Genomic DNA, 20812 nt, shown 5'->3' with positions numbered 1-20812 from the left:
GGCCCCAACGGAGGAATTTCAGCTGGGCCGTTTTCTGCACTTCCTACAGTCAGGGGTGACTATGGGCCTAAAATTGGGTTCCATTAAGGTCCAGATTTCGGCTCTGTCGATTTTCTTCCAGAAAGAACTGGCTTCACTGCCTGAAGTTCAGACATTTGTTAAGGGAGTGCTGCATATTCAGCCCCCTTTTGTGCCTCCAGTGGCACCTTGGGATCACAACGTGGTGTTGGATTTCCTAAAGTCACATTGGTTTGAGCCACTAAAAACCGTGGATTTGAAATCTCTCACGTGGAAAGTGGTCATGCTGTTGGCCTTGGCTTCGGCCAGGCGTGTGTCAGAATTGGTAAGGTGGTATCAGCTTTTCATTTGAACCAACCTATTGTAGTGCCTGCGGCTACTAAGGACTTGGAGGATTCCAAGTTGTTGGACGTAGTCAGGGCCCTGAAAATTTATGTTTCCAGGACGGCTAGTGTCAGGAAAACTGACTCGCTATTTATCCTGTATGCACCCAACAAGCTGGGTGCTCCTGCTTCAAAGCAGACTATTGTTCGCTGGATTTGTAGTACGATTCAGCTTGCACATTCTGCGGCTGGACTGCCGCATCCTAGATCAGTGAAAGCCCATTCCACGAGGAAGGTGGGCTCTTCTTGGGCGGCTGCCCGAGGGGTCTCGGCTTTATAACCTTGCCGAGCAGCTACTTGGTCGGGGTCAAACACATTTGCTAAATATTACAAGTTTGATACCCTGGCTGAGGAGGACCTAGAGTTTGCTCATTCGGTGCTGCAGAGTCATCCGCACTCTCCCGCCCGTTTGGGAGCTTTGGTATAATCCCCATGGTCCTTACGGAGTCCCAGCATCCACTTAGGACGTCAGAGAAAATAAGATTTTACTCACCGGTAAATCTATTTCTCGTAGTCCGTAGTGGATGCTGGGCGCCCATCCCAAGTGCGGATTGTCTGCAATACTTGTATATAGTTATTGTTAACTAAAGGGTTATTGTTGAGCCATCCGTTGAGAGGCTCAGTTATATTTCATACTGTTAACTGGGTATAGTATCACGAGTTATACGGTGTGATTGGTGTGGCTGGTATGAGTCTTACCCGGGATTCAAAATCTTTCCTTATTGTGTCAGCTCTTCCGGGCACAGTATCCTAACTGAGGTCTGGAGGAGGGTCATAGAGGGAGGAGCCAGTGTACACCAGGTAGTCCTAAAGCTTTCTTTAGTTGTGCCCAGTCTCCTGCGGAGCCGCTATTCCCCATGGTCCTTACGGAGTCCCAGCATCCACTACGGACTACGAGAAATAGATTTACCGGTGAGTAAAATCTTATTTCTCTGACGTCCTAGTGGATGCTGGGAACTCCGTAAGGACCATGGGGAATAGCGGGCTCCGAAGGAGGCTGGGCACTCTAGAAAGATTTATGACTACCTGGTGTGCACTGGCTCCTCCCACTATGACCCTCCTCCAAGCCTCAGTTAGATCTTGTGCCCGGCCGAGGTTGGATGCACACTAGGGGCTCTCCTGAGCCCTTAAAAAGAAAGTATAGATTTAGGTTTTTTATTTTCAGTGAGACCTGCTGGCAACAGGCTCACTGCAGCGAGGGACTAAGGGGAGAAGAAGCGAACTCGCCTGCTTGCAGCCGGATTGGGCTTCTTAGGCTACTGGACACCATTAGCTCCAGAGGGATCGACCGCAGGCCCAGTCCTTGGTGTTCGGTTCCGGAGCCGCGCCGCCGTCCCCCTTACAGAGCCAGAAGCAAGAAGAGGTCCGGAAAAACGGCGGCAGAAGACATCAGTCTTCACCAAGGTAGCGCACAGCACTGCAGCTGTGCGCCATTGCTCCTCATACACACTTCACACTCCGGTCACTGAGGGTGCAGGGCGCTTGGGGGGGGCGCCCTGAGCAGCAATAAAAACACCTTGGCTGGCAAAAATACCACAATATATAGCCCCAGATGCTATATATGTGGTAAATACCCCTGCCAGAATCCAGAAAAAAGCGGGAGAATAGGCCGCGGAAAAGGGGCGGGGCTATCTCCCTCAGACACACTGGCGCCATTTTCTCTTCACAGTGCAACTGGAAGAAAGCTCCCCAGGCTCTCCCCTGTAGTTTTCAGGCTCAAAGGGTAAAAAAGAGAGGGGGGGCACTAAATTTAGGCGCAATATTGTATATACAAGCAGCTATGGGGGAAAATTCACTCAGTTATAGTGTTAATCCCCTCATTATATAGCGCTCTGGTGTGTGCTGGCATACTCTCTCTCTGTCTCCCCAAAGGGCTTTGTGGGTCCTGTCCTCAGTCAGAGCATTCCCTGTGTGTGTGCGGTGTGTCGGTACAGCTGTGTCGACATGTTTGAGGAGGAGGCTTATATAGTGACGGAGCAGATGCCGATAAATGTGATGTCGCCCCCCTGTGGGGCCGACACCAGAGTGGATGGTTAGGTAAAAGGTATTAACCGACAGTGTCAACTCCTTACATAAAAGGGTGGATGACGTAACAGCTGTGGGACAGCCGGCTTCTCAGCCCGTGCCTGCCCAGGCGTCTCAAAGGCCATCAGGGGCTCAAAAACGCCCGCTCATTCAGATGGCAGACACAGATGTCGACACGGAGTCTGACTCCAGTGTCGACAAGGTTGAGACATATACACAATCCACTAGGAACATCCGTGACTTGATCCCAGGGAGGCTATCCTGAAGTCTGTATTTACACACTCAGGTACTAGACTGAAACCTGCAGAGCGTGCTGCTGCAGCGTGGTCGGTGACCCTGTCAAACATACTAGTTTGCTAACATGAGAACATATTAAAGACGTCGTCTTATATATGAGGGATGCACAGAGGGATATTTTGCCGGCTGGCATCCAAAATGAATGTAATGTCCATTCTGTCAGGAGGGTATTAGAGACCTGTCACTGGACAGGTGATGCTGACCTTAAAAGGCGCATAGAGATTCTGCCTTATAAGGGTGAGGAATTATTTGGGGATGGTCTCTGGGACCTCGTATCCGCAGCAACAGCTGGAAAGAAATATTTTTACCTCTGTTTTCCTCACAGACTAAGAAAGCACTGTATTATCAGGTACAGTCCTTTCGGCTTCAGAAAAGCAAGCGGGTCAAAGGCGCTTCCTTTCTGTACAAAGACAAGGGAAGAGGGAAAAAGCTGCACCAGTCAGCCTGTTCCCAGAATCATAATTCTTCTCTCGCTTCCTCTGAGTCCACAGCATGACGCGGGGGCTCCACAGGTGTAGCCAGGTACGGTGGGGGGCCGTCTCAAAAATTTCAGCGATCAGTGGGCTCGCTCACAGGTGGATCCCTGTTTCATTCAAGTAGTATTTCAGGGGTACAAGCTGGAATTCGAGATGTCTTCCCCCCGCCGTTTCCTCAAATATGCCTTGCCGACAACTCCCTCAGGCAGGGAGGCTGTGCTAGAGGCAATTAATAAGCTGTATTCCCAGCAGGTAATACTTAAGGTGCCCCTACTTCAACAAGGACGGGGTTACTATTCCACACGGTTTGGGGTACCGAAACCGCATGGTTCGGTGTGACCCTTCTTTATATTTAAAATCCTTGAACACATGCATAAAAAATTCAAGTTCAAGATGGAATCGCTCAGGGCGGTTATTGCAAGCCTGGACGAGGGGGATTACATGGTATTCCGGGACATCAAGGATGCTTACCTGCATGTCCCTATTTACTATCCTCGTCAGGAGTACCTCAGATTTGTGGTACAGGATTACCATTACCAAGTCCAGACTCTGCCGTTTGGACTGTACATGGCACCGAGGGTGTTACCAAGGTAATGGCCGGAATGATGATACTCCTTCGAAAAAGGGGAGTTTTAATTATCCCGTACTTGGACAATCTCCTTATAAGGGCGAGGTCCAAGGAGCAGTTGCTAGTCGGGGTAGCACTATTTTGGAAAGTGCTACAACAGCACGGTTGGATTCTAAACAGTCCAGAGTCACAGCTGGTTCCTACGACACGTCTACTGTTCCTGGGGATGGTTCTGGACACAGACCAGAAATAAGTGTTTCTCCCGATGGAGAAAGCCAAGGAGCTGTCATCTCTAGTCAGAGACCTCCTGAAGCCAAAACAGTTATCGGTGCATCATTGCACGCGAGTCCTGGGAAAAATGTTAGCTTCCTACGAAGCAATCCCATTCGGCAGGTTCCATGCAAGAACTTTTCAGGGGGACCTGTTAGACAAGTGGTCCGGGTCGCATCTTCAGATGCATTAGGCTGATAACCCTGTCTCCAAGGACCAGGGTATCTCTACTGTAGTGGCTGCAGAGTGCCCATCTTCAAGAGGGCCGCAGGTTCGACATACAGGACTAGGTCCTAGTGACCATGGATGCCAGCCTTTGAGGCTGGGGGGCAGTCACACAGGGAAGAAACTTCCAGGGACTTTGGTCAAGTCAGGTGACTTCCCTACATAAATATTCTGGAACAGAGGGCCATTTACAATGCCCTGAGTCAGGCAAGGCCTCTGCTTCAAAACCAGCCGGTCCTGATCCAATCAGGCAACATCACGGCAGTCGCCCATGTAAACCAACAGGGCGGCACAAGAAGCAGGATGGCGATGGCAGAAGCCACAAGGATTCTCCGATGGGCGGAAAATCATGTGTTAGCACTGTCAGCAGTGTTCATTCCCGGAGTGGACAACTGGGAAGCAGACACGACTTCCACCCGAGAGTGTGGGGACTTCATCCAGAAGTCTTCCAAAGGATTGTACACCATTGGGAAAGGCCACAGGTGGACATGAAGGCGTCCCGCCTCAACAAAAAGCTATAAAAGATATTGCGCCAGGTCAAGGGACCTTCAGGCGACAGCTGTGGACGCTCTGGTAACACCGTGGGTGTACCAGTCGTTTTATGTGTTCCCCCCTCTGCCTCTCATACCAAAGGTACTGAGAATAATAAGAAGGCGAGGAGTAAGAACGATACTCGTGGTTCCGGATTGGCCAAGAAGAGCCTGGTACCCAGAACTTCAAGAAAATATATCAGAGGACCCATGGCCTCTGCCGCTCAGACAGGACCTGCTGCAGCAGGGGCCCTGTCTGTTCCAAGACTTACCGCGGCTACGTTTTGATGGCATGGCGGTTGAACGCCGGATCCTAAAGGAAAAGGGCATTCCGGAGGAAGTCATTCCTACGCTGATTCAAGCCAGGAAAGATGTAACTGCAAAACATTATCACCGCATATGGCGGAAATATGTTGCTTGATGTGAGGGCAAAAAAGGCCCCAACAGAGGAATTTCAACTTGGTCGATTTCTGCATTTCCTACAAGCAGGAGTGTCTATGGGCCTAAAATTAGGCTCCATTAAGATACAGATCTCGGCTCTGTCGATTTTCTTCCAGAAAGCATTAGCTTCAGTACCTGAAGTTCAGACATTGTAAAAGGAGTGCTGCATATTCAGCCCCCGGTTGTGCCTCCAGTGGCACCTTGGGATCTCAACGTGGTGTTGAGTTTCTTAAAATCACATTGGTTTGAACCACTAAAAACCGTGGATCTAAAATATCTCACGTTGAAAGTGGTCATGTTATTGGCCTTGGTTTCGGCCAGGCGTGTATCAGAATTGGCGGCTTTGTCATATAAAAGTCCTTATCTGATTTTCCATATGGATAGGGCAGAATTGAGGACTCGTCCCCAGTTTCTCCCTAAGGTGGTATCAGCTTTTCACTTGAACCAACCTATTGTGGTGCCTGCGGCTACTAGGGACTTGGAGGATTCCAAGTTAATGGACGTAGTCAGGGCCTTGAAAAATTATGTTTCCAGGACGGCTAGAGTCAGGAAAATTGATTCGCTATTTATCCTGTATGCACCCAACAGGCTGGGTGCTCCAGCTTCTAAGCAGACTATCGCTCGCTGGATCTGTGACACGATTCAGCAGGCGCATTCTGCGGCTGGACTGACGCATCTTAAATCAGTGAAAGCCCATTCCACAGGGAAGGTGGGCTCATCTTGGGCGGCTGCCCGAGGGGTCTCGGCTTTACAACTTTGCCGAGCTGTTACTTGGTCAGGGGCAAACACGTTTGCAAAATTCTACAAAATTGATACCCTGGCTGAGGAGGACCTGGAGTTCTCTCATTCGGTGCTGCAGAGTCACCCGCACTCTCCCGCCCGTTTGGGAGCTTTGGTATAATCCCCATGGTCCTTACGGAGTTCCCAGCATCCACTAGGACGTCAGAGAAAATAAGATTTTACTCACCGGTAAATCTATTTCTCGTAGTCCGTAGTGGATGCTGGGCGCCCATCCCAAGTGCGGATTGTCTGCAATACTTGTATATAGTTATTCCCTAACTAAAGGGTTATTGTTGAGCCATCTGTTGAGAGGCTCAGTTATATTCATACTGTTAACTGGGTATAGTATCACGAGTTATACGGTGTGATTGGTGTGGCTGGTATGAGTCTTACCCGGGATTCAAAATCCTTCCTTATTATGTCAGCTCGTCCGGGCACAGTGTCCTAACTGAGGCTTGGAGGAGGGTCATAGTGGGAGGAGCCAGTGCACACCAGGTAGTCATAAATCTTTCTAGAGTGCCCAGCCTCCTTCGGAGCCCGCTATTCCCCATGGTCCTTACGGAGTTCCCAGCATCCACTACGGACTACGAGAAATAGATTTACCGGTGAGTAAAATCTTATTTTTTTATATATATATATATATATATATAGCAAATGGTATCGGCAGCACACGGTGAAATAACGACACAAGGAGTCAGGATAAACTGCAACGTTTCGATGTGTATTACATCGTTATCAGGCACAAACAATACAATAACTAGACTCTGCTCACCTTATATCCCCACCATGTGTAGCGCTAACCGCAGCGTCCGGAACCAGGAAGTCTGATGCCCACAGATGACGTCATCTCCCCCCGTCCGTTGCCGTGGTGAGCTAAACAAAAACAATATTGTGAAATATAAACAGCAGCAGCACGGAGTTTCACACAGGCACAGTACAAAAAAATTACTTTAAATAGACATCGATACATGAACAATGCTATATACTTATATTACTACAGACCAGTGTATTTGTATATATGAGACACCATAGAAACAATGCATTAGATGAATGCGTGCAAACCAAGGTTGTCATTAAGACCACGGGGTGTGAGGGTTCCTAGTCTAAAGATCCAACTAGACTCACATTTGAGTAATTTCAATGAGCGATTGCCCCCCCGCAATGATGGTGGAACATGATCGATGATCATGTATCTGAGATTGGCCATACTGTGACCGGCCTCCGCAAAGTGCCGCGCCACAGGATGGTCACTTCTGCCGGAGTCAATAGCAGTGCGAATGGTGGAACGATGTCCCGCCATGCGCTCACGCAATGTTCTATCGGTTTTACCGACATAAACAAGTCCACATGGACATCTGATAATGTACACAATGAATTTGGTAGTACAAGTCACTTTGTGTCTGATAAAGAACTTCTTTCCACTATATGGATGAAAAAAATATCCTGTTCTGCCCGGAACATGTATGAATTAGCGTACGATGTGGCCCCATCGTACGCTAATTCATACATGTTCCGGGCAGAACAGGATATTTTTTTCAGCAATACCAATATTTCAGACAATATATTTTTTTACGTTAGATATATAGATGATTTATTTATGATTTGGACTGGAACCAAGGATCAGTTGATATCATTTATTGGGGAACACAACGGGTCTGATAGTCCCGTTAAATTCTCCTGTGATGCGAGTGACAATTCCATTAATTTTCTTGATGTTATGGTTAAACTTGAGAATCAACAGATTTCCACCAATCTATATACCAAGAATACTGATAGAAATACGTTGTTACATTCAACCAGTTTTCATCCAAAACCCCTGAAATATGGACTCCCTTATTCACAGTTTCTCAGAGCTTGCCGCATTTGCAGCAATAGGAAGGATGCGTGTGCCCAAATTGATAATATGATTAGTAAATTCTTGTCTAGGGGATAAAACCGATAGAACATTGCATGAGCGCATGGCGGGACATCGTTCCACCATTCGCGCTGCTATTGACTCCGGCAGAAGTGACCATCCTGTGGCGCGGCACTTTGCGGAGGCCGGTCACAGTATGGCCAATCTCAGATACATGATCATCGATCATGTTCCACCATCATTGCGGGGGGGCAATCGCTCATTGAAATTACTCAATGTGAGTCTAGTTGGATCTTTAGACTAGGAACCCTCACACCCAGTAGTCTTAATGACAACCTTGGTTTGCACGCATTCATCTAATGCATTGTTTCTATGGTGTCTCATATATACAAATACACTGGTCTGTAGTAATATAAGTATATAGCATTGTTTATGTATCGATGTCTATTTAAAGTAATTTTTTTGTACTGTGCCTGTGTGAAACTCCGTGCTGCTGTTGTTTTTATTTCACAATATTGTTTTTGTTTAGGTCACCACAGTAACGGACGGGGGGAGATGACGTAATCTGTGGGCGTCAGACTTCCTGGTTCCGGACGCCGCGGCTAGCGCTACACATGGTGGGGATATAAGATGAGCAGAGTCTAGTTATTGTATTGTTTGTGCCTGATGACGATGTAATACGCATCGAAACGTTGCAGTTTATCCTGACTCCTTGTGTAGTTATTTCACCGTATGCTGCCGATACCATTTGCTGTCTGTTTGGACTCCTGGCTGGGGAAGTTCTACGGCTGGCACCGGGACCATCATTTTACAAAAGGTGTGCTGCCCTACAGACTGTTTTATATATATTTTTATATATATATATATATATATATATATATTATAAGCTAGTCCAGTGCAGCAGTATTGTCAGTAATAACCTCTGCATTGTACAAACTGTGACTATCTGTGTGTGCATTAGATAGCTGAGTGGTGTCCATTTCGTGTCTTTCACTCAACCTGCTATCCCTATATTTTATAACCTGAGGGGGCTTGGTGCGTCAGGTTTTATATTGATGTAGGATTTTCACAAAGATATACTTTAATACGTATTTCTCTAACGTCCTAAGTGGATGCTGGGGACTCCATAAGGACCATGGGGAATAGCGGCTCCGCAGGAGACTGGGCACATCTAAAGAAAGCTTTAGGACTATCTGGTGTGCACTGGCTCCTCCCCCTATGACCCTCCTCCAAGCCTCAGTTAGATCTTTGTGCCCGAACGAGAAGGGTGCACACTAGGGGCTCTCCTGAGCTTCTTAGTGAAAGTTTTAGTTTAGGTTTTTTATTTTCAGTGAGACCTGCTGGCAACAGGCTCACTGCATCGAGGGACTAAGGGGAGAAGAAGTGAACTCACCTGCGTGCAGAGTGGATTGGGCTTCTTAGGCTACTGGACATTAGCTCCAGAGGGACGATCACAGGCCCAGCCTGGATGGGTCCCAGAGCCGCGCCGCCGGCCCCCTTACAGAGCCAGAAGGCAGAAAAAGTCTGGAAAATCGGCGGCAGAAGACGTCCTGTCTTCAACAAGGTAGCGCACAGCACTGCAGCTGTGCGCCATTGCTCTCAGCACACTTCACACTCCGGTCACTGAGGGTGCAGGGCGCTGGGGGGGGGGGGGGCGCCCTGAGACGCAATAAAAAAACACCTTGGATGGCAAAAAATGCATCACATATAGCTCCTGGGCTATATGGATGCATTTAACCCCTGCCAGAATACATAGAAAAACGGGAGATAGGCTCCGCCCCCTTATCGGCGGCCTTATCTCCTCAGCACACTGGCGCCATTTTCCCTCACAGCTCCGTTGGAGGGAAGCTCCCTGTCTCTCCCCTGCAGTCACTACACTACAGAAAGGGTTAAAAAAGAGAGGGGGGGCACTAATTACGCGCAGTATTAAAGATACAGCAGCTATAAGGGGAAAAACACTTATATAAGGTTATCCCTGTATATATATATATAGCGCTCTGGTGTGTGCTGGCAAACTCTCCCTCTGTCTCCCCAAAGGGCTAGTGGGGTCCTGTCCTCTATCAGAGCATTCCCTGTGTGTGTGCTGTATGTCGGTACGTTTGTGTCGACATGTATGAGGAGAAAAATGATGTGGAGACGGAGCAGATTGCCTGTAATAATGATGTCACCCCCTAGGGGGTCGACACCTGAGTGGATGAACTGTTGGAAGGAATTACGTGACAGTGTCAGCTCTGTATAAAAGACAGTGGTTGACATGAGACAGCCGGCTACTCAGCTTGTGCCTGTCCAGACGTCTCATAGGCCGTCAGGGGCTCTAAAGCGCCCGTTACCTCAGATGGCAGATATAGACGCCGACACGGATACTGACTCCAGTGTCGACGGTGAAGAGACAAATGTGACTTCTAGTAGGGCCACACGTTACATGATTGAGGCAATGAAAAATGTTTTACACATTTCTGATAATACGAGTACCACCAAAAAGGGGTATTATGTTCGATGAGGAAAAACTACCTGTAGTTTTCCTGAATCTGAGAAATTAAATGAGGTGTGTGATGATGCGTGGTTTTCCCCCGATAACAACTGATAATTTCTAAAATGTTATTGGCATTATATCCTTTCCCGCCAGAGGTTAGGGTGCGTTGGGAAACACCCCCTAGGGTGGATAAAGCGCTCACACGCTTGTAAGGGCTCTACCCTCTCCTGAGATGGCCGCCCTTAAGGATCCTGCTGATAGAAAGCAGGAGGGTATCCTAAAATGTATTTACACACATACTGGTGTTATACTGCGACCAGCAATCGCCTCAGCCTGGATGTGCAGTGCTGGGTTGGCGTGGTCGGATTCCCTGACTAAAAATATTGATACCCTAGATAGGGACAGTATATTTTTGCCTATAGAGCATTTAAAAGATGCATTTCTATATATGCGTGATGCACAGCGGAATATTTGCCGACTGGCATCAAGTCTAAGTGCGTTGTCCATTTCTACCAGTAGAAGGTTATGGACACGTCAGTGGTCAGGTGATGCGTATTCCAAACGGCATTTGGAAGTATTGCCTTATTAAAGGGAGGAGTTATTTGGGGTCGGTCTTTCAGACCTGGTGGCCACGGCAACAGCTGGGAAATCCACGTTTGTACCCCAGGTCGCCTCTCAACATGAGAAGACGCCGTATTATCAGGCGCAGTCTTTTCGTGGACAAGCGGGCAAAAGGTTCCTCATTTCTGCCCCGTGACAGAGGGAGAGGAAAAAGGCTGCAGAAATCAGCCAGTTCCCAGGAACAGAAACCCTCTCCCGCCTCTGCCAAGCCCTCAGTATGACGCTGGGGCTTTACAAGCAGAATCGGGCACGGTGGGGGGCCCGTCTCAATGAATTTCAGCGCGCAGTGGGCTCACTCGCAAGTAGACCCCTGGATCCTTCAGGTGATATCTCAGGGGTACAAATTAGAATTCGAGACGTCTCCCCCTCGCCGTTTCCTAAAGTCGGCTTTACCGATGTCTCCTTCTGACAGGGAGACAGTTTTGGAAGCCATTCACAAGCTGTATTCCCAGCAGGTGATAATCAAGGTACCCCTCCTGCAACAGGGAACGGGGTATTATTCCACACTGTTGTGGTACCGAAGCCGGACGGCTCGGTGAGACCGATTCTAAATCTAAAATCTTTGAACACTTACATACAGAGGTTCAAATTCAAGATTGAGTCACTCAGAGCAGTGATTGCGAACCTGGAAGAAGGGGACTACATGATGTCTCGGGACATCCAGGATGCTTACCTTCATGTCAAAATTTACCCTTCTCATCAAGGGTACCTCAGGTTTATGGTACAGAACTGTCACTATCAGTTCAGACGCTGCCGTATGGATGGTCCAGGGCACCCCGGGTCTTTACCAAGGTAATGGCCGAAATGATGATATTCCTTCGAAGGAAGGGAATTTTAGTTATCCCTTACTTGGACGATTCCCTGATAAGGGTAAGATCCAGGGTACAGTTGGAGGTCGGTGTAGCACTATCTCAGGTAGTGTTGCGGCAGCACGATTGGATTCTCAATATTCCAAAATCGCAGCTGGTTCCGACGACTTGTCTTCTGTTCCTAGGGATGATCCTGGACACAGTCCAGAAAAAGGTGTTTCTCCCGGAGGAGAAAGCCAGGGAGTTATCCGAGCTAGTCAGGAACCTCCTAAAACCGAGCCAAGTCTCAGTGCATCAATGCACAAGGGTTCTGGGTAAAATGGTGGCTTCCTACGAAGCAATCCCATTCGGCAGATTCCACGCAAGAACTTTCCAGTGGGACCTGCTGGACAAATGGTCCGGGTCGCATCTTCAGATGCATCAGCGGATAACCCTGTCACCAAGGACAAGGGTGTCCCTCCTGTGGTGGTTGCAGAGTGCTCATCTTCTAGAGGGACGCAGATTCGGCATTCAGGACTGGGTCCTGGTGACCACGGATGCCAGCCTGCGAGGCTGGGGAGCAGTCACACAGGGAAGGAATATCCAGGGCTTATGGTCAAGCCTGGAGACATCACTTCACATAAATATCCTGAAGCTAAGGGCCATTTACAATGCTCTAAGCTTAGCAAGACCTCTGCTTCAAGGTCAGCCGGTGTTGATCCAGTCGGACAACATCACGGCAGTCACCCACGTAAACAGACAGGGTGGCACAAGAAGCAGGAGGGCAATGGCAGAAGCTGCAAGGATTCTAAGCTGGGCGGAAAATCATGTAATAGCACTGTCAGCAGTATTCATTCCGGGAGTGGACAACTGGGAAGCAGACTTCCTCAGCACGACCTCCACCCGGGAGAGTGGGGACTTCACCCAGAAGTCTTCCACATGATTATAAACCGTTGGGAAAAACTCGACAGGTATTGCGCCAGGTCAAGGGACCCTCAGGCAATAGCTGTAGACGCTCTGGTAACATCGTGGGTGTACCTGTCAGTGTATGTGTTCCCTCCTCTGCCTCTCATACCCAAGGTACTGAGATTGATAAGATGGAGAGGAGTAAGCACTATATTCGTGGCTCCGGATTGGCCAAGAAGGACTTGGTAACCGGAACTTCAAGAGATGCTCACGGAGGATCCGTGGCCTCTACCTCTATGAAGGGACCTGCTCCAGCAAGGGCCCTGTCTGTTCCAAGACTTACCGCGGCTGCGTTTGACGGCATGGCGGTTGAACGCCGGATCCTGAAGGAAAAAAGGCATTCCGGATGAAGTCATCCCTATCCTGATCAAAGCCAGGAAGGATGTAACCGCAAAACATTATCACCGCATTTGGCGAAAATATGTTGCGTGGTGCGAGGCCAGTAAGGCCCGACGGAGGAAATTCAACTGGGTCGATTCCTACATTTCCTGCAAACAGGAGTGTCTATGGGCCTAAAATTGGGGTCCATTAAGGTTCAAATTTCGGCCCTGTCAATTTTCTTCCAAAAAGAACTAGCTTCAGTCCCTGAAGTTCAGACGTTTGTAAAAGGGGTACTGCATATACAGCCTCCTTTTGTGCCTCCAGTGGCACTTTGGGATCTCAATGTAGTTTTTGGGTTCCAAAAGTCACATTGGTTTGAACCACTTAAATCTGTGGAGTTAAAATATCTCACATGGGAAGTGGTCATGCTGTTGGCCCTGGCCTGGGCCAGGCGCGTGTCAGAATTGGCGGCTTTATCCTGTAAAAGCCCTTATCTGATTTTACATTCGGACAGGGTGGAATTGAGGACTCGTCCTCAGTTTCTCCCTAAGGTGGTTTCAGCGTTTCACCTGAACCAACCTATTGTGGTGCCTGCGGCTACTAGGGACTTGGAGGACTCCAAGTTGCTAGACGTTGTCAGGGCCCTGAAAATATATGTTTCCAGGACGGCTGGAGTCAGGAAAACTGACTCGCTGTTTATCCTGTATGCACCCAACAAGCTGGGTGCTCCTGCTTCTAAGCAGACTATTGCTCGTTGGATTTGTAGTACAATTCAGCTTGCACATTCTGTGGCAGGCCTGCCACAGCCAAAAATCTGTAAATGCCCACTCCACAAGGAAGGTGGACTCATCTTGGGCGGCTGCCCGAGGGGTCTCGGCTTTACAACTTTGCCGAGCAGCTACTTGGTCAGGAGCAAATACGTTTGTAAAATTCTACAAAATTGATACCCTGGCTGAGGAGGACCTGGAGTTCTCTCATTTGGTGCTGCAGAGTCATCCGCACTCTCCCGCCCGTTTGGGAGCTTTGGTATAATCCCCATGGTCCTTACGGAGTCCCCAGCATCCACTTAGGACGTTAGAGAAAATAAGAATTTACTTACCGATAATTCTATTTCTCGTAGTCCGTAGTGGATGCTGGGCGCCCATCCCAAGTGCGGATTGTCTGCAATACTGGCACATAGTTATTGTTACCAAAAAATCGGTTTATTGCTGTAGTGAGCCATCTTTTCTAGAGGCTCCTCTGTTATCATGCTGTTAACTGGGTTCAGATCACAAGTTGTACGGTGTGATTGGTGTGGCTGGTATGAGTCTTACCCGGGATTCAAGATCCTTCCTTATTGTGTACGCTCGTCCGGGCACAGTATCCTAACTGAGGCTTGGAGGAGGGTCATAGGGGGAGGAGCCAGTGCACACCAGATAGTCCTAAAGCTTTCTTTAGATGTGCCCAGTCTCCTGCGGAGCCGCTATTCCCCATGGTCCTTACGGAGTCCCCAGCATCCACTACGGACTACGAGAAATAGAATTATCGGTAAGTAAATTCTTATTTTTTCTCTGTGATTTAGTCACCATATCTCTCCTTTATCTCTGCTAGTGCTAACTACACTGCGCAGGGGTTTGGGTAAGAGGTATTGTGCTGCTGCCAATTGTACTGTATTACCTGATACTGCAAGTATATCATGTCTGCTTCTGAGGGTAACGGTTCTGGGGCTGAACACACTGCCGGTGTTGCTGAAGCCACAGATCCCTATGAGGGGAATATAGCAGCTGTGGGCTCTGGTTCTGGGGGCTCCTTGCCCCCCAGTGGGACTGTGGCAACGGAGGCACATAGTGACCCACCGTGGGCCGCTTTTTCCACGCTTCTGCATACGCTAGTTCATAAACTAACACCCCCTATGGGACCCCCAATGCCGGTACAACCGTAACCCGCCGTGGGCGGACGATTTATATGACAATTGAAGAAGTTGAACCAGTCCCTGACTACTAAAAAGTCTGACCATCGCTCGCCTAAGTCCAAGGGGTCCTCTAAGCGAGCGCTTGTCTCCTCACAATCCACTGCTGTCACTGATACCTAGTCTGATGAAGACTGCACTTACACTGAACCCACAGGTTCTGACTCAGATACGGCTGATGGGGAGGGTAGTTCACGTGTGGATGTTCCTGATCTTTTGGAGGCTATTAAGTTAATTCTACAGATTACGGATGATCCCGAGCCATCCGTCCTTCATAAGAAACCTGATAAGTTCAAGCGTCAGAAGGTGTTTTACCTCACTCTAACCACCTAGTGGATATACATCAGGAACCCTGGGAAAACCCGGGTACGAAGTTTGTGCCTCAAAAGAAGATGCTGGCTCGCTATCCCCTCGCGCCAGAGCTGTCTAAGAATTGGGAAACTCCTCCTCCAGTGGACTCACATGTGGTTAGGGTGGTGGTTTCCTCAGCTCTGCCTGTCACTACCATCACGTCTCTAAAAGAGCCTATGGATAAACGTGTGGAGGGTTGTCTTAAAGCGATTTACACCCTCACGGGTGCTGCACAAAGGCCCACTATTGCAGCTACATGGGCTGCAGAGGCTATTGAAACATGGGCCTTGGAGTTAGAAGCTGAAATCTCCTCTGACCATGCTAGACAATGCTTGTCATATATTGTCACAGCTTCTCGCTATATTAAAGAGGCGGCTTCTGATGCCGGTATCCTAGCAGCCAAGGCCTCTACTACGTCAGTCCTGGCTCGCCGGATATTGTGGCTGAGATCCTGTTCTGTAGATCTGGACTCTAGAAAAACCCTGGAGGTACTCCCTTTCAAGGGAGATATTCTGTTTGGGGAGGACTTAAATAAGATAGTGGCTGACTTGGCTACTGCCAAAACTGCCTGTCTGCCAAGTACCGCTCCTTCTGTGTCGAAGGCTTAAGGTACATCCTTTTGCCCCTTTCGTCCTTCAGGTAAAGCAAAAGGTCAGGCGTACAACAAGCAGGCCCGCACTACCAAACCTGGTAAGCCGAAGCCAAAAAGAGCCTGGGCGGCCCGTCAGCCAGCTTCCAAGGCCAGGGTGGGGGGCTTCACTTCAGATGCCTGGGTACGGGAAGTCGTCACTCGAGGTTACGCCATAGCCTTCAAAAACCGACCCCCTCATAGATTTTGCCAGACAGACCTCCCGTCGGACCAGACAAAGGCAAACACTCTGCATTCGGTGGTACAGACCCTCCTGGATACAGGAGTCGTAGTACAGGTGGCTCTTATGCAGAGGGGCCGGGGGTACTATTCTCCGCTGTTTCTAGTCCCGAAACCGAATGGGTCCTCCCGGCCCATTCTCAACCTCAAGGCATTGAACAGGTTTGTGAAGGTTTCCAAGTTCCGTATGGAAACCCTTCACTCTATAGTTCTAGCCTTGGAACCTGGGGACTACGTGGTCTCCCTAGACATACAGGATGCTTACCTGCATATTCCTATAGCAGCGTCACATCAGCAATACCTGAGGTTTGCTATTGGCAACCTCCATTACCAGTTTCGGGCATTACCTTTTGGTTTAACAACGGCTCCGCAAGTCTTCACCAAAGTGATGACGGTGGTACTCCGTCGTCAAGGGGTCAGGATACTGCCGTATCTGGATGACTTGTTAATCCTGGCAAATTCCCCGGAACTTCTCCTATGTCATCTGGATATGACGGTCCGGTTTCTACAAGCCCACGGGTGGCTCATCAACTGGATGAAATCATCCCTGATCCCTGCTCAGAGCATGGTGCATCTGTGAGCGCTATTGGACACTCACAACCAGAGGTTGTTCTTGTGTCAGGAGAAGGTCCTGAAGCTTCAGGACAGGATTCGTTGCTTCCTTTCTCGTCCGCAAGTGTCGATACATTCGGCTATGCAGGTGCTGGGCCTCATGGTGTCAGCATTCGACATGGTGGAGTATGCTCAATTCCATTCTCGCCCCCTCCAGAGGCTGATTCTAGCCAAGTGGGACGGCCTGCCTCACCGGATCAGGTCTCAAATGATCTCATTGACTCCGGAGGTCCGTCTGTCACTGCTCTGGTGGCTCCAGGACCAACAATTGTGCAGCGGCCGTCCCTTCTGGATATCCAACTGGGTCCTGTTGACGACAGATGCCAGTCTAAGAGGTTGGGGCGGGGTGCTGGAGCAACACTCCCTTCAGGGTCGGTGGACCAAGGAGGAATCTCTCCTCTCGATCAATATTCTGGAATTGCGGGCGGTCTTCAATGCATTGAACCTGGCCCAGCATTTAATTCAGAATCGTCCTGTTCAAGTACAGTCGGACAATGCCACCACAGTGGCTTACATAAATCATCAAGGCGGCACTCGAAGCCGTTTGGCAATGAAGGAAGTCTCACGGATTCTACATTGGGCGGAACGCCATCTACCGGCCATATCGGCAATATTCATTCCGGGAGTCCTGAATTGGGAAGCGGACTTTCTCAGTCGTCAGGATGTGCATGCCGGCGAGTGGGGCCTCCATCCAGAAGTGTTTCAACTCCTAGTGGAAAAGTGGGGTCTTCCAGATGTAGATCTGATGGCGTCTCGACACAATCGCAAGGTCTTCGGAGCAAGGACAAGGGATCCTCAAGCAGCATTCGTGGATGCGCTGGCGGTGCCGTGGAGGTTTCGGCTGCCATACGTGTTCCCTCCGGTGTCACTCCTGCCCAGGGTAATTTGGAAGTTCAAGCAAGAAAAAGGAATTCTGCTTATCATAGCTCCAGCGTGGCCCAGACGGCACTGGTTCTCAGACCTGCAGGGCCTATCGTCAGAGCGTCCAATTCTACTTCCACAACACCCAAACCTCCTCGTTCAGGGCCCCTGTGTCTACCAGGACCTATCCCGGCTGTCTTTGACGGCGTGGCTCTTGAAGCTTCCGTCTTGAGGGCTAAGGGTTTTTCTGAAGAGGTCATTAAAACTATGTTGCGGGCCCGGAAACCGGCTTCTGCCCGGATTTACCATAGGGTCTGGCATTCCTACTTTGTTTGGTGCGCATCTAACAATTTTGACACTTCCAAGTTTAGTACAGCCAAACTTTTGGCATTTCTGCAACAGGGGCTGGATTTAGGCCTGCGTCTGGCCTCCCTCAAGGTTCATATTTCTGCCTTGTCGGTGTGGTTTCAGAGAAAAATTGTGACTTTACCTGATGTTCATACTTTCACTCAGGGTGTGTTGCGTATCCATCCTCCCTATGTCCCGCCTGTGGCTCCTTGGGACTTGTCGGTGGTTTTGGAGGCAATGCAGGAGCCTCCATTTGAACCCCTTGGTTCAGCTGATCTTAAGTGGCTTTCCCTTAAGGTGGTGTTCTTGCTGGTTATTGCCTCTGCTAGAAGAGTGTCGAATTTGGGGGCCCTTTCCTGTAGTTCCCCATATCAGATTTTTCACCGTGACCGGGCGGTACTTCGGACTCATCCCGGTTATTTACCGAAGGTGGTGTCCTCGTTCCACCTTAATCAGGAGATTGTGGTTCCGGCCTTTGTCTCTCCTGATTTGTCTCCCAAAGAGCGGTCTTTGGATGTGGTATGGGCTCTCCGTATCTATGTGAAGAGAACTGCTTCTATTCGAAAATCTGATTCTCTCTTTGTTTTGTTTGGATTTCACAAATGTGGCTGGCCTGCTCACAAGCAGACCCTGGCCAGGTGGATTAGAATGGTGATTGCACATTCTTATGTGAAGGCTGGTCTGTCAGCTCCTGCTCACATTACGGACCATTCTACTCGGTCTGTTGGACCTTCTTGGGCGGCCCAACGTGGTGCGACCCTTGAACAATTGTGCAAGGCGGCTACGTGGTCCTCTGGAAACACGTTCATAAGGTTCTATGCCTTCGATACTGCCGCTTCCCAGGATGCTTCCTTTGGATGCCGGGTTCTTGTGCCCGCTACAGTGTGTCCCCTCCCATAAGGAACTGCTTTAGGACATCCCCATTGTCCATCCTTGTGGAGCCCAGTATACCCCACAGCAGAAAACGAGTTTTATGGTAAGAACTTACCGTTGTTAAAACTCTTTCTGCGAGGTTCACTGGGCTCCACAAGGCGCCCACCCTGACGCACTTAGCTTCTTCGGGTTGGTATGGCGTTAGCCGCTGACACTTCTCTTGTCGTGAGAGTGTGGTGTATGTGGATACTAACCGTTGTCGTCTCTTTTCCTGCTACTGCATTGGGCTGGTTAACTAAAAACTGAGCTCCTGTGCAGGGAGGCGGGGTTATAGAGGAGGCGGCGCTGTGCATTCTGGGAACAGTCAAAGCTTTGAGCCTGTTGGTACCTCGGATCAAGATCCTACTCTACACCCCATTGTCCATCCTTGTGGAGCCCAGTGTACCTTGCAGAAAGAGTTTTAACAACGGTACGTTCTTACCATAAAACTCGTTTTGGCAGTATGAATAGTTACATTTAAGTGCCTATTGCATATGTGTCTGTGTACATTACTGCGGTTTTCTTCCCATTGCGTCTGAATATAAAACAGAATTCAGTAATATGTACTCCTACAAACTTTAAGTGTTCGTAGTTGATTATGTGCTCATATGACTAATATAACATGTGACTGACTGCTAGTGTGATTGCTGACTTTTATATATGTTTGTCAGTTGTTCTTCTGATCCTCAATGCGGATGCATGGGTAAGGGTCAGATTGATATCACTTTAGAACGATAAAGTGGTTACAGTCACAAATTGTGTAGTACACTGTGAAAGTGCTGATATTTATCATGTCTAAGAGCGGCAAAAGTGACGAGAGTACACTTACAGTAACACCAACGCTCATCATGTTGTCTTGCAAAAATTGTGTTATCCTTTCTGATCTGGTACAGGATGGTTTATGTGTAAAATGGTTTGCTTTTCAGCATAATACAAGGCAGATCCCTGATCTACATCAAGTACAGATATATCCCTCTTGAGCGATGTTTGCACAGACCTTGCCCAGTATAGCTGAAAGGTTAATTCCTACATCGTCAATACCAGGAATAGGGTTCACTATTAACCCATACATGCAGCTCTCTACCTACGGTATCCCCAACAGCTTCTCCAATAAAACAAGCTGATAAACCGAGTGTAAATAAATCATCAACTGCACAGGCTACACATGATGATTCATCAGATGATGAAAGCTCTACATACCCTCTACCTGTTCTTTGTATGCCGAAGTAGAGTATCAGCTCAGTGAATATAGCTGAATTAATGAGAGCAGTAAAGGCCTTTCTGTCCTCTGAGGATCAGCAGAGCTTGTGTTTAAAATAAGGTACCTATGTTTAAACGTCCCAAAAAATAGGGCCTCCGCATGGGGGACCCCAGCAGCTGATGGAAATCATGGAAAAGGTTTGGGCTATACCCATTAAGGAATATAGGTTCCCAGTAAATGGCATTCCAAATATCCTTTTCCAGCTGGGGACTGTTTAAAAATAGGAAGTACCTCCTAAAGTAGATACGCATATCATTGATAGTGCGAAAATCTATATGGCCTTTGCCGTCATCGTCAAAAGAGGGATTGTTTTCTGAAAACCATATAGTCTCTGTCTGGAGCAGTCATAAGGCCAGCCATGACTTCAGCTTGCAATCTACAGCCACACCACACTGGATAGGCCCAATCTCACTAGATCTTGGAAGCTAAGCAGTGTTGGGCCTGGTTAGTTCTTGGATGGGAGACCACCTTGGAATACCAGGTTCTGTAGGTACACTGGGCTGAGGTACTGGAAGACAGGTTTTCAGCGCCTGCAAGGGAGCAAGAATCCCATATAGCTCATATGTACAATAATGTTCCAGGGCATCAGCATTAACAATAAATGCTCGCAGAGC

At 48.7% G+C, this 20812-nt stretch overlaps 1 protein-coding gene and 1 pseudogene across 1 annotated transcript in view; both read left to right on the top strand.

Annotated features, from left to right (window-relative positions):
- Positions 1-20812, top strand: part of HDGFL2 (HDGF like 2) — a 269345-nt gene that overhangs the window by 193825 nt on the left and 54708 nt on the right. The window lies entirely within an intron of this gene.
- On the top strand, positions 20573-20691 carry LOC134933898 (5S ribosomal RNA; annotated as a pseudogene).

Source organism: Pseudophryne corroboree, chromosome 1 (assembly GCF_028390025.1).
Source record: "Pseudophryne corroboree isolate aPseCor3 chromosome 1, aPseCor3.hap2, whole genome shotgun sequence".
Classification (NCBI taxonomy): domain Eukaryota; kingdom Metazoa; phylum Chordata; class Amphibia; order Anura; family Myobatrachidae; genus Pseudophryne; species Pseudophryne corroboree.
The sequence above is the reverse complement of the archived record's forward strand: the minus strand, read 5'-3'. Positions and strand labels throughout refer to the sequence as shown.